The 15,209-nt window shown below is 42.3% G+C and overlaps 1 long non-coding RNA gene across 1 annotated transcript in view; it reads left to right on the top strand.

Moving 5' to 3' along the window:
- The first annotated feature begins 467 nt into the window (after positions 1-467).
- LOC147024073 (uncharacterized) overlaps positions 468-15,209 on the top strand; it is a 33,502-nt gene continuing 18,760 nt past the window's right edge. Inside the window, exons 1-3 of the long non-coding RNA XR_015060525.1 lie at positions 468-881; positions 7,426-7,478; positions 7,801-7,902. This is a non-coding gene — a long non-coding RNA (uncharacterized LOC147024073). The remainder of the gene's footprint in view (positions 882-7,425; positions 7,479-7,800; positions 7,903-15,209) is intronic.

Here is a 15,209-nt window from a genome sequence, read left to right as displayed (position 1 = left end):
TTGTCAAGCTAAGATTTTTTTTCTTTATCCACTGACTCACAACTCAGTCATCAGTCACCACTGAGAAAAAATTGAATAGCTTCCCACCCTGTTTGGTGGAGTCTTCCTGCTCCAAATAAAGTATAATAAAAGTAAAGTTATTCACTCTCCTTTTTAGCTGACCATCAAGTGAGATTGTACCTGAAAATCAGTTTGTGATTGTACCCTCAGCAAAAGAGCTTGCAAGATCTTACTACATTCCGGTAAGTCACTTTTTATGTACTTGGAAACCCCACTTCAGTATTTGGAAGACCCACTGCAGTACTTTGCAATCCCACTTTGCAATCCCACTGCAGCACTTGAAAATTCAACTGCAGCACTTAGCAATTCAACTGCAACACTTGATACTCCTGTTGCAGTACTTGGAATTCCCACTGCAGTATGTACTTGGAAATTCCACTGCATTAATTGGAAATTATACTGCAGCACTGGGAAATTCCACTGCAGCACTGGGAAATCCCACTGCAGCACTGGTAATTCTCCATCATTCAGGCCATACACGTGCATGAAAAGGCCATGCACCCAAAATAATCTGGGGGGCTATATATTCCAAGAACTAAAATCCGTTGATTGAAATGCACATTACTAATCACTTTTATATGTTTCCAGGTGGTAACATGCCAAGAACATAGAAACGAAGAAGAATTTCCCCATCGGACTAGATCTACGTCCATCTGTTTTCTCCCATGGGATGTTTTACGTTGCGGAATCAAGAATTGGATCAAGATGTAGGCTGCATGTCCATGCCCCAGACAACAAAACGAGGAATGTTGTTTGAAAAAATGTGCTCCAATAGACGACTGAAGACACCCTCTCATAACGAAATTGACTCCACTGAATCTGTGAGTAACCCACATCAAACACATGCTTTCATTTCAGTGACATTACCCGTCTTCGATGGATACCCTGCTAGTTGTTTATAAATGAGAATCCCTTAGCTAAATATGATACATGTTTCGTTACATAGATGTAAGATACATGTTGTTTTTGAATACATTTCTTACTAAAGGTTTTAACAATACATTGTGCAACATGCTAAAACATTTACTTTTTTCAAGTTAATTATTATCAATGAAGTTTAACTGGCAATTTTTTTTTTTTTCACCCTAAGACCCATTATGCTAATTTTTGAGAAATTTGAATTGGCATTCCTCCCTTTTGTCATTCAGACAACATCACAATCAATGAATTTCTAAAAGTTCACATAGGCAATTCTTGAATGAACATTCCATTTTCCTGGGACATCATTATCCATGTGCAAGTCATCAATCCCAGCCCTCCACCATCAAAGCCTGCCAACAAAGCTTCACACAGCTTGTTTATCCATCTTTGCTAGGAGGTGAACGGTGATACAAGGATGGAGGCGCTGGTCCAGACAGGTGTTGCGCACTCATCGTTGTCCTGGGTATCAGGGCCTCGATCTTCTCCTGCATGTTGCTTTGATGTTTGGGTGCATGCAATGCCTCCAAAGAGGGTGGTGTTGTACTTCATGATGAGGATCATTTTTTTTATTAGTCATTAATTGATGACAATGACTTGGGCATTTAGAAAGCTCATGGCATTTCTCCAACAAGGAAGAGATGGCCGTAAGCATTTTCCTTCCAAAATCCAATGTCACTTTGCAGAGTTGAGTCTCTCACAAATCTCCTTCCCCCCCAGCACAATCTCATGCTCCGTCATGGTGAATGAATAACCATGTTTGGTTAAACTTTGTGTAGGACAGAGCATAGGTGGATGAGAGTAGCATCATGTGCAAGGCGCTATTGCCAGAGTCCATCACACCACATGTAGTATAGCTGGAGGCATTTCGGCGTGGAGTAGCCAGGGTGTTGAAAAGTGTAGAGAGTGGAAAGTCTCAAACACAAGCCACTCCAGAGCACGTCATCAGCATTGCCCACTCCGCACACTCCAATATCATGATAGCAAGATATTCACATGCTGATGCATAAAGAGATTCCAGTAGTAATTCCAACCCTGTGGGTGCAGCATGAAAGGGCCGGGAAGTTTCATTTCTTCACACATTGCAAAACACTGGTAAAGGACAGCAAGACCGATGACTGCCTCAGGGATAACATCTGCCCATGGTCATATATACATAACATGTTCATTTTAAATTGCCTATGTACTTCTCTAATTTCAATGTTGCATGAATCATGAAGTTCTCTATCTGGATTGGGATTCTCATCAGGAAATGGTGTCTGAACAAACATTGTGTCTGGTGTCTGAACAAACATTGTCTGAACAAACATTGTAGTGGCAATGGCTTTTCTTTTAAAACAGTGATTGAACAATGAGGACAATGCAGTTATGGTGCATTTGAAGAGTACAATGATAATCACAAGTAGTAACATTCCAATAAAAATCCAATGCAATAATGTTGCCTACTAGTTCCCAAAAATTCCCTTTAACCAAGACCCAAAATCCCATCCTCTTATAATCGTATTATTTCTCACTCTCTGCTTTAATTTTGGCAGCTAGATCATCGATTTGCTCTGAATTATCATGGATATATGTGCAACATTCAGATCCCACAATGGCACATGTGCCCCCCCCCCCAGCTGCCAACAAAATTTCAACGGTGATACTATTTTGCATAGTTACTGCTCGGTGAGCAGTCATTTCTGCGTTCATTTTAGTAAATCCCTCAGCAATATTGTTTGCAATTTTCTCGAAAGAGGCTGCCATATTAATGAGTTCCCTTGCATTCTTCGCAGCACCATACAGAGGAAAAGCAATCATGAAGAATCTCTCAGTTTCTGAAATACACCTTTCCTATCTATTTTGTGGAGCAAAATGTGATTGGTCAGAAATACGAATTTGGGGTATCACATATCCTACATACGTAATAAGATCCTGTCAATCCAAATGGCAACCATGTATATGCCCTATGCCCACATATGAAGTAGGTATTATTTTAGGCTGGTTGGGGTTCTGTGAGGTTATTTGCTGTAAAATCGATATCCATCCTTACCCCGATAGTCAGTCCTTTCATTGTCACTCTTTAAGGTGTTCAGCATAATATTTGCATGTTGAATTACCGAAGTATAGTCCATTACCTCTCCGATGAACTAAACAAACCATCCCTTTTTCTCTATTCATAACTTCAAAAGGTGGTGGGTATACCTTTAATTCTTCCATGTTTGTTTAGTGGACTGTATTTTTTATACTTTGGACCTTGTCATACCATCCCTTATAATCAGTACATCTGTATCCCTCTTTTCTCCATTTACATTTTATCTCTGTTTTTCTTTCCTTAATTTCCCCTTGTGTTTTATTTATTCCACTCAATGTTGGGTTACTCTGTCTACATACCAATAATCCACATATATCTTCCCCCCGAAATGGGACTGCCAAAAGGGGCAGTCCATGTTTAGATGAGAGAGGAAGTTGCAAACATACCCATCACCTGCTCTTATTCATTCCATGAGCATGCTGTAAGGACATTGCTCGAAACGTATTTAGGGGATGCTCATGTATTCGTTCATGTAATGTTATGCCTTGTTTAATACGTGACTGTAGGGGTTTAATGTGCTGGGGAGTCACATTTTGGTTGACATCATTCTTTTCTTTACATGTGTGAAATGACTTGATCAGTCAATGCGGGTGTATAAAAATCACAATTTTGTGGAACATGCATATATGCATCAGCACAAACATTATTTTTCTTTCCTAACCAGGGAAGTACTCCTGTGTAGATTAAACAAAACAAAATGATTGGTGTAATCAAACAAACAACGTATTATGTCATTATTATTTTGACAGATTGGCTGTTTGAAGGTTCTTCTCGGGATCCCCAGCCTTGCGGACTCGTTTGCAATGTGAAGAATGTACCCATGTTGGTCTCCCTTTGCATTTTACGGCAGTGAGGGTGGATCTGATAAGGACTGATCGATCTTGGTTCTAGGGCAGATTTCCTTTTGTGCACCATAATGAGCATAGTATCTCCTGGGCTAAGGTCGTGACAGTCCTTGGTTGCTGCTTCAGGCAAAGCGTTATTCACCTGTGAATAAAATGCTCTCATAGTGTTTGTCAGTGCAATACAAAATACACATAATGCATCATCCATTTGATGAATATTCATCTCCTTTGTCATTAATGAAGGTGAGTAAAGTGCCCTCATTGGCTTTCCCATGAAGATTTTGTGTGGTGAGAGTCCTGTTTTTCGATTTGGAGTGGCTCTCATTGACATTAGTGCTGGTGCTACAGCCTCCGGCCATTTCATACCAGTCTGTTCACAAATTTTTGCCAATATGTTTTTCAGCACGCGATTCTGTTGTTCCACCGCCCCTGCTGACTGTGGATGGTACGGACAATGGAAATTTTGTTTCACTTGTAATGCTTTACACAGCTCCTGCACCACTTGTGCTGTGAAGTGTGTCCCTTGATCGCTCAAAATTCTGCAAGGTATACCAAATATGAAATCCTTCATCAAAATTTTAAAAACGATAATTGTGTCACTTTTCCTGAATGGAAAAGCTTCTACCCATTTTGTGAAAATATCAATAATTACAAGCACAAATTCATGTCCACTAGATATCAGCATTTGAATAAAATCCATTTGCATGTGCACAAAAGGCCCGGAGGGAGGATGATGTGCCGCCTGCACTGTCTTCTCACCTTTCCCTGGATTATATTCCTGGCAGATTTGACAAGTGGCACAATATTGTTCAGCTACCACCGAGAAACCTGGTGCATACCATTGTTTTACGATGGATTTACACATTCCTCCTTTGCCTGTATGGTTCACTCCATGAACCAATCAGGAAAGCCATGCTTACAATGTTATGTGGTGCCACCACACGTCCATCATGAGAACTTCACAGTTGGGATTTAGTGTTATATATGCATCCCGAGTTTATGCACTTATCCATCTCCTGTTTATCAATGGCTGTCTGTATGGCAGCGACATCTTCCAAGGTTGGACGACTCTCAGGAATGGCTAAAATACCTTGCATGATTACTGGACTTTGTTTTGACTTAGCTGCAAGTTTGGCTGCATTCTCTGCTCTCGCGTTTCCTCTTGAAACACCATCTGCTCTCTCCGTATGCGCATTGCAGTTAACCAATGCAATCGTGGATGGTAACAGAATCGCTTCTAAAAGATTGGCTATTTGTTCATCGTTCTTAATTTTGCTACCCGAAGACATCAAAAATCCTCTCTCGCGCCAAAGTGTCCAGAAATCATGAACTACACTTAAAGCATCTTGCGAATCTGTAAAAATGTTCACTTCCTGGTTCTCCACGATGCAGCATGCTCAGGTGAGGGCAAAAATCTGTGCTTGCTGTGCAGAATAGTTCCCCGGTAATCTCCCACTTTCCAGTGTCTTTGTATCTCAACAAACAGCATATCCTGTTAATAGTGCGCCATTTAACGCTCTTGATGACGAGCCGTCGACACTATATATTACTAAAACTCTCATCTTGTATGTTCCCGAAATACAACCAAAACGGTACGCGATAGCACAAAAATTTTATGGCCACATTACTCACCATTCACCTGCGGTGTGCAGTACCAAGTTTCGTTAAAATCGGGCAACGAAAAAAATTATTAAAAAAATAATTCCTGATTCAGTCAAGTACTCTTTGGGATTATTTTATCAAAGCAAACAACCTCAACGGTATAGTTCGCTGGAGCTATTTTTTTTCCTTGAAATGATTTATTTTAAAATCTCAAACATTTAGTATAGACAAAGAACGATTTCTTTTTAAGCATAAAATAAACATCACCATTTTGATCTAATACTTCCGTGTTTGTTAATAAATAAAATTGTGTTTAGACGCGTGCTTCGTTGAATGATGACTCCTGAGGTAAATGCTCAAATTTTGTTCAAGTTAAAGTTTGACCACAAAATAATATTAAAATTTCGTGTCTTTTTTTTCATCAACTGCTGTCACAACGGGAACCCATCGGGTTCACGGGCAGTCTAGTAGAGTGTTAAATTCGCATTTGCCAATGGAACATCTTTCAAATCAATGCATGACATCAGCGTATACGCCATTATGTCCACGCAGTCATGCTCTTCTTCACCATTCTCATTTATCAGTAACAGAGAGGCCGAGTTTAATGGTGGGCAGCGCTGAATCTTGATGTTCGATGAGGTCAATAGTACCAATTCGTACGTCGTAGCTCTCGAAGCGGAGAGATGTTGTGTTTCTGCTTTCAGTGGTACTGCTGAAACCAAATGTGGGACACGGAGAATTAATGGATTTCCCAATACAATTGTTGTATTTACTTGGACCATGTGGAAGGTCGCAGTGACCGCATGCAAGCACGATGGGAATCCTCTCATTACCGGGTCTTGCCTTACACTATGGTAAGCTATCGGCCACATCTTATTTCCATGTTGTTGTGTTAATACAGATTGCACAAATCCCCCCCCCCCCCATCTTGTGTGAATAGAGGTAAAAGGTTTTGTTATAATCTGGCAGTCCTAACGCAGGCACTGAATACATGTGCTTTTTAATGCTACAAATGCCATGTCTGCTTCTTCTGTCCATTCCAATGGATTTGGATTGCTTTATGCGCTAATGTCCAGCAAGGGACGCAATAGTACTGCATAATCAACAACCCATTGTCGACAATAACCGACAGCTCCCAAAAACGTCTTCATCTGCTTACTGGTTGTTGGCTTCAGGAGCGACCGTATGGCTGTTATTCGTTCTGCTGATAGAAGTTGCATGTTTCTTTTTAAAATATGTCCCAAATATTTTACTTCTTCTTTGCAGAATTGTAGCTTGTCTTTCATTGCCGAATGCCCTTTGTCTGCCACCGCTGTTAACATCATGATGGTGTCCTGCTCACATGCTTCTTTTAAAGGAGAGCATATTAAAAGGTCATCACCATACTGTACCAACACTGAGCCCCTCGGGAATGTAACATTGCTCAAATCATCATGCAATGCTTGTGAAAATAATGTTGGGCTCTCTGTATATCCTTATGGGAGGATAATCCACATGTACTGTATATTTTTGTATGTGAATGCAAATAAGTACTGCGACTCCTCGTGTACTGGAATGGAGAAAAATGCACTGCACAAGTCGATGACGCTATCAAATGTTGTGTCATTTGGAATACTGGAAAGTACAGTAACTGGATTTGGAACGATCAGATAGGCAGGCTTCACACTCGTTTACTGCTCTCATGTCCTGCACAAAGTGCCACGTTTGCTTCCTAAGTTTTTTTAACTGGCAGGATAGGTGTGTTACAGTGGCTTACAGTGGGAACTACAGTTCCTTGTTCCAACAACGATTGGATTACCGGTGCTATACTGGCAATGGAAGGTATATTGCAGTTTTCCGTGGTAACGGTTTGGAATTATCCACTTGGATTTTAACTGGTCTCATGTTTTTTATTCATCCGACATCATTTGGGTCTTTTGTCCACAGACAAGGAGGTACCTGGTCAAGCAGACTAGGTGCGGCCACAGCTGCTTCAGGAGGTGAGGTTTTATCCACTGTAAAAGTGGAGGGAGTTATTTTTTCTTTTAACTCCCACCAAAGTCCATGTTCCCTCAGTGCATAAAGCGGAGCTCCTTGAAAATTCCCCACAAGTTCCTTTTCACTATTTTCCTTTCAATATGTGATCATTTGGCCAATATATTTTTTCTGGCATTCTTGTGACACCGAAAGGACAACATGTGGGATTTTCATTTCAGGCTGTTTCAATAGTTCTTATTGTTTTGCTGTTAAACATACTTCTACAGCTATACCCTCTCACCCTAACCACAGTGACACTAAGTGCATGTCATACATTGTCTGCAGATGTGGACCAACCTCCTTTGCATATCCTTTGTCATCACCTGTGGAATCATAATATGCTCGACAGTGGAGATCAAACCTCCATCCTGTAATATCAATCTCATGGTAAGTGACCCATTCTTGTACATTGGACACTGCACTCAAGAGGCTCATGGAACTCTCACTCATGGACACAGACACTGTCTTGTCATCAAGTTTCCAACAATACACCATAGGTTCAATGGTCATTTGCAACAAATTTAGAACAGACTCATGCGAATACTGTGGCATTTCTAGATACACTATGTCCGGAGTGCATTTCACAGTGCAATTTAACTTGCATAGTAAATCTCTTCCGCGTAGATTAACTGGAGAGTGAGTTGCTAATAGAAAAGAATGTTGTTCTGTCAATGGTCCCACTTGCACCTGCAATCTTTCTGTTAGTGGGGTCGCTATAGTAACTCCCGACATACCCACTACATTTACCTGTACTTGCGATATAGGGCATTTAGAAAATCGTCTTGTCATAATGTAGAGCATGTAGCTCCTGTGTCAATTTAAAAAGGAACCTCCGAACCACTCACTCTTAGATTTAATTTCGGCTCCTCTTCCGGGGACTCTGTTACTAATGGTAACACTAAAGTTTCCCTTCTCCCAGCATAGTCATAATCGATTTGATGGATGGAATGGTGTTTGCATCTGTGTCCTATGCTGAGATTACCGATCTCGGTTCATACCTTGTTGCATTCGATACTGTGGGAAATATCTGCTCCATTGACCCAGTTCTCCACATTTAATGCATCTTTGGTCATCTCGTTGTCGTGTCAAAGGTAGTGGGTCCCCAATTCTGCCTCTACCTTGGTTGTACTTCTGATTACCCTTGGTTTCGTAAGGAATTCCTTTCCTTTGGTCAGTGATCAATGCGTTAGTTTGCAATTGCTTTAATCTTGTAGTGGCCTCCATGCCTTTCTTTTCCATCTGTCATGCACAGTGAACAGCTATGTCAACTATTTCATTCATTGCTTTTATCTCCCAACTAAACATACCGTTTTTACTCCCATCTGGAGCTTTGGCAACATTCCATTCATGAAAGTATGCTTTAATGGTATATCTATTGCATTTCCAGTCATTCCTGAATGTAATTCAAAAACCTCTCACAATGTTTCCAGATAATCCTTTGGATCTTCACCTACTTTCTGCTTACAGTTGTGCACTTTATCCCAGTCCGTATGGGGTTTAATGCTTGGATGGCCTGGCCTCGGGTATTTATCCGTGTTGTTTTAGCCTGTATCTCATTTGTGTCATACAAGTCTTCAACTCCTGTATGTAATGACTTTCATTCTGATGATGTTTTCAGGGTCCACAGTGCCTCTGTGGGTATTGCCACTTTTAATAGTATTTCCAAATCCCCAATAGTTGGCTGATGACATTCCACAATCATTAATAGTTCTTCCCAAAATCATGCAGGATTATGTCTAATTGGTGGCATTTCCTTCACCAATGCTTTTGCTTCAGCAAATGTCCATGATTTATGCATGCAAACTGGGGTATTTTGATCTCCGTGGAATGCTCTCCATCCATCCATTGGGACCATACTCTGTGCAGAGCGTTGGTGCTGCCTCAGCAGTCTCGTTAGCTATTGGGTACAATCCTGGATGGGTGGCCACTCCGCCACAGGATACCAACAAGCTGGCACTCATTTTGCCGACCTCGGAAGGATGACGGGCAGAGTGAACCCCACCCGGTATTAATTCAACAGCCAAGGGGGATTTGAATGCAGGATCCTAGGATTGCAAGCCCACCACCCTAACCATGAAGCCAACTCCAGGCATGGAATGCTCTCGTTGGGGCATTAATAATGGAATTTTTGGTTCAGGTCTAAGCTCTCTTTCAGAAGTAAGTGGCATAACCAGCTGTGACTCATTTATTCTGAATCTCATACGATCAGCAGGTGCCTGGAATGCAGCAAGCAGCTGGGATTGTTTAACACCCAGTCTTCCTCCCTCAGCCTTACCTCCCTGAGCCCCATCACTCGGATCCTCAGTTATGTATTCGGGAGGTGGGCCTTGGTGTTCAGCAAGCAAATCCAAATTCCCTCATTACTGATTGTCTGGGAGGTGTAGGTGTTTCTTCAAAATGAATTATGGCTTCATCAATTATAATCTGAGGATACACTTTAGCTTGTGGCAGGGCTGATGCCTTTACCGTTTTAAGGGGCATTAGATCCACTCAAAGAGAAAGTACTCAAACAGAAAAATGGCTCAAATTTTAGTTTGGAGCATGTTAACCCTTTAGACAAAGAATGAGGTGAACGGCGACCTGGTAGCACACACCCACTCACAGGGATTAAAAAGGACTGTCACTTCTGATCTGTGAGCCTGTGTCTACCATCAGCTCACTCTGCAACCACGCTCATCTAGGTCTTTATGCTCCTGCCTGGCTCGCCAAATTGTTGAAGAACTTCTCAATTCCTCCTGTACATTTGAGTCGTTTATTAAAACAAAAAACATATGCACATATGGAGAATTATAGAGGAAGTTCAATAAGCAATACAGTTTTCCTCCAATTCTACAGTACATGGAGACTTTGAATTCTTATACAGTAGTCAGAGATAAGAGGGGGTGAGATCATCCAACGATGTTTTGATCATCCTCGAGACAAAACGGCACCAAGACTGCAGCCCTTTGGGTACTAGGATGGATGACACATGGCTCCTTGGTCCGGAAGTCAGGAGGTCAAACCGAATTGAAAGGGCTAGGGAACCATTTATAATCTGAAGTTGAGAAGAATGCAAAAAGTTATCTGGATATCACCTTAAGCAATCATTCCATTGAAGTTAGAATGGAGCCTCCAACCAAACTTTCTGACACCAATATAATTGTTTATAAATGAGAACCCCTTAGCTCAATAAGATACATGTTTGGTGACATAGATGGAAGATACAAGTTGTTTTTGAATACATTTCTTACTTAAGGTTTTAACAATACATTGCACAACATGCTAAAACTTTTACTTTTGTTCCAAGTTAATTTTCATTCAAGTTTAATTGGCAACTTTTTTATCACCCTTAAATCCATTGTGCTAATTTTGGAGAAATTTGCACCGACAAAGGCAACCGACATCAGTCCACTGGACTGCTTTGGCTGAACTATCTGGTGACACCTTCTCAACATCAAGTGGCACGACTGTGTTACAAATCAGAGTTTAATGGAGATAATCGGTGACCGATGGTGCCTCAGCAGCAGCAATGAGATGGAATGCAAGGCAGTATGGCTGGGCCATGTGATTTGGAAAGTACTTGAATGTACTTTTTCATATACGTCGAAAATAATAATTTCTGCAAACATCTGTGCTCCAAAGGATATCATGAAATCAAGCATCATTGTGTCAGCTTGAGCAGCACAGATTTTATTGTACATATATACATGTCCAGGTGAATCTCGTTTCAAAAGTCTCAGTTTACTCATAACTTGGTGAATACCCAGCATCGCAGTTGCCACCACAATGGCACAGAGCGGTACGCAACAGACTAGCTTCACCACATCTACATTTACGAGAGCACAGGTGCTCTGCCTTGCATCCACACTTTTAATAGCTCATGACATGCTTTTTCTGCTTCATGAAGAGTGGTCGAGAAAGGTTTCCAATGGCCTTCCACCAGAGTCCAGCCGAATCCTTCCGGTGGTGGGGCATTTTGCTTCTCCAAACAGCTGGTTGTCCATATTCTAGTTTGATAAATCGCCTGGCTAACATGTAAAAGCACGGCATGTCAACAGAAACTTCAGAAAATGTGAATTATTTCACTTCATCAAATGAATTACAATACATCTGCATGCATAAGTGATGTCAACCGATAGCCAAAACTCACTTACGTTGAGGGAATATTCTCCATCATCTTTGTCTGTCTGGTGAACATCTCCCATCGAATATCATCAATGTTGTCCAGTGGAGTGGTTCTATCCTACAGAACACACTTGAATATCTCTACCCATTAGAACACTCTGGAATCCATGGGTGCAAGGTTGAACAGGTTTTTCACACCAGAAAGAAATCCATCTGTCACCTCCGGAAGAGACTTCCAAACTTGTCATGCAGATTTCTTCCCTTTCACCAGGAAAAATGGGAGTAAAAACGTTATGTTTAGTTGGGAGATAAAAGCAATGAATGAAATAGTTGACATAGCTCGGGCATTTATCCATGTTGTTTTAGCCTGTATCTCATTTGTGTCATACAAGTCTTCAACTCCTCTATCTAATGACTTTCATTCTGATGATGTTTTCAGGGTCCACAGTACCTCTGCGGGTATTGCCACTTTAAATAGTATGTCCAAATCCCTTATAGTTCGCCGATGACATTCCACAATCATTAATAGTTCTTCCAAAATCATGCAGGATTATGTCTAATTGGTGGCATTTCCTTCACCAATGCTTTTGCTTCAGCAAATGTCTGTGGTCTATACATGCAAACTGGGGTATATTGATCTCCGGGGAATGCTCTCCATCCATCCATTTGGACCATACTCTGTGCAGAGCATTGGAGCTGCCGAAGCAGTCTCGTTGGCTATTAGGTACAGCAGCAGCTTCTTCGCTCACTGCTGATCTGGATAAAATCACAAACTGGTCCAACACGTGGAACATGTCTTTCAATCCAGACAAATCTCACACTCTCACTATGTCTCTTTGAAAGGACCGTTTAGAAAACCCCCCCATCCACTTTCTCAACAATCCTCTGGAAGAAGTCCTTTCTTTCAAGCTTCTGGGTCTCACTATCTGCCATGACCTTTCTTGGGAAAGCCACATTTCAAACCTTGCCTCCAAAGCCAGTCACCGACTGGGAATCCTCCATCGTGCAAAGTCCTTCCTCAGCCCACCTGAGCTCCTGACCACTTACAAAGTTTTTGTCCGCAGCCTGATGGAGTACTGCTCTCCCCTCTCGGCTGTTGCTCCTGCCTCCCACCTTTCTCAGCTTCACGCTGTAGAAACCAAGGCATTTCAGATCATTGCCATCTCCCGCAATGAGGCTGAGTCTTTGGGCCTCTCACTCAATCACCGCAGGTTGGGAGGTGGTCTTTCTGTCTTCAACCGTCTCCTCTCCAGCCTCGCCCCCCCTCCCCCTGCTCTCTCTGCGATTTGCCCCCACCATATTTCCGCAGGGCACTCAAGGTCTGCCAACAACCCCCTTCTGGTAAAACTACCAAAATCACGAATCACTGCTCACCTTCACTCTTTCATTCCTCTTTTTTCCCGCCTTTGGAATAAACTCCCTCACTCTATTCATTCCCATTCTTCCTTCCAGGCCTTCAAAACAGCTGTTCACCACCACCTCTTATCATCCCCCATCCAAATCCTCGATCTTTTCTACCCCCGATAATCCACCCAAGCCCACCTCCTTCAAATTCCCTGCTTTCCTTCCTGCAAGTTCCTGTAATGTCCATCTTCTATTCCCCATGTTCCCCGTCCCATCCCTCTCCCTTCCACAGATCTCCTAATGTCTCTGTTCCCCACTGTTTTGTCCTTCCCACTCCCTCCCCTCCTGTCTCATGCCCCCCCCCCTTGATGTGCCTTGTGTGTTAGCTCTCATACGAGCCTCGACAAGGTATAAAAAAAAACAAACTGGGATGTAGTATCCGACCCCTGAATGCATGGAAGAACAGAAGTGCTTCGGATTGGCTTATTCCAAGTGTCGATGAGATTGCATTGATGCTGTAATCGGTGAAGTCTTTACCCTTTCCAAAGGCTACCCAAATCTTGGCATCACGATAGAGAGTTGTTATGACCGATAAGATGCCCACAATAATGGATATGACGTCTTTGTCTACTGTCCGCACCATTATAACCTCACTGTCGTTATTCAAGGCATGCATGACATGAGCACATCACCAGTGTAATAATAATTCATTATCACAGATGTCATGTTCTTGCATAATGTAATCTCTACCTATTAGAACACTGATGTATCTACCAATTAGAACACAAGACCCTGAAGACCCCCAAGACTACGAAGACCCTCCCTCAAGACTCCCAAGACCCCTGAAGACCCAGGAGATCCTTGGATACCCCAAAGACCCCCAAGACTCTGAAGACTCAGAAGATCCCCAATAGCCCAAAAACCCCAAATACCTAGAAGACCCAAAGACCCCCCAAGACCCCAAAGATGCTGAAGATGCCAAAGATGCCTAAGACCCCAAAGACCTCCAAAGATGCCAAAGACGCTCAAGATCTCGAAGACCCCCAAGACCCTAAAGGGCCGTGAAGATACTGAAGATCCCTGAGACCCCAAAAACCCCAGAGACCCTGAAGACCCTGAAAACCCCAAAATACCCCAAAGACACAAAATCCCCGAGGACCCAAAAGTCACCGAAGACCCAAAAAGACTCTGAAGACCCAAAAGGCCATGAAGACCCAAAAGTCACCAAAGACCCTGAAGACCCCATCAGTCCGTGAAGCTGTCTGTGAAGCCACTTGACTAGATGTCGATTAATTACATACTGTTTGAACATCAGTTGCACCCTGACTCAATGTCAGCTATTAATTGCACATGTTTACAATGTACCTTTTAAACCTTTTTACCCTTTAGACTGTTGAGGCCCCTTAGACCTTTGAAGACTATTTAAGACCCCCAAGACCTTTAAGACCATGGAGACCACTGAAGAGTTCTTGGACCCTATAAACCCCAAAGACTGTTAAGACCCTGAAGTCCCCAAGACCCAGAAGACCATTAAGACCCTTTATACCCTTCAGACAGATTAGATAGCATGGACCCTTGACTATTTAGAGATTTAGACCACTTGAACCTTTTCACACCCTTTTTACATGCTTGAGATTAGACCCTTTCAACCCCTAAGACAGGAACTACGATTGGAAGGTACACTTTAGAGTTTACACCTTCTTCAATCTTTGAAGCACACACCACACAAACATCTACAGTCTTCTTTCAAAATACAGACTATATAGTCCATGGGCCCAGGCATATATCGGTACCATCTGAGGAAACCAAACTTTAGGGCTACTAAGTTATTGGTAGGGACTATATGATTATTTCAATATGTGACAACCGTTCCAGAAGAGCAGCTTAGTGTATGTATTTTGCATTTTTACCATTTTACCATTCTGAGATATTGAAGTTTTGGGGGAAAACCCCCCCCAAAAAAATAACCAAGGACCACTGGGAGGAAGTGGCAGAGCTGAAGTCCACGCAGGAGGAAGCAGACACCTGAATGCTTCTGCATGCTCTGCATGCAGCAGAGGCTGGGTACAAGGCTGTGGTGATCACTGCCGAAGATACAGATGTTCTCGTGCTGTGTCTTTCCTTCAATAAGGACATCCCATGCCCCGTGTATCAGAAGTGTGGTACGCAAACCCGCACACGGTTCCGAGACATTGACAAGCTTGCTAGATCGATGGGAGACAGTGTCTGTGATGCCCTGGTTGGAC

This window comes from Eptatretus burgeri, chromosome 7 (genome assembly GCF_056783735.1).
Source record: "Eptatretus burgeri isolate ZD-2024b chromosome 7, Ebu_testis_v1, whole genome shotgun sequence".
NCBI classification, from domain to species: Eukaryota; Metazoa; Chordata; class Myxini; order Myxiniformes; family Myxinidae; genus Eptatretus; species Eptatretus burgeri.
This window is presented reverse-complemented; position numbering and strand designations above follow the sequence as displayed.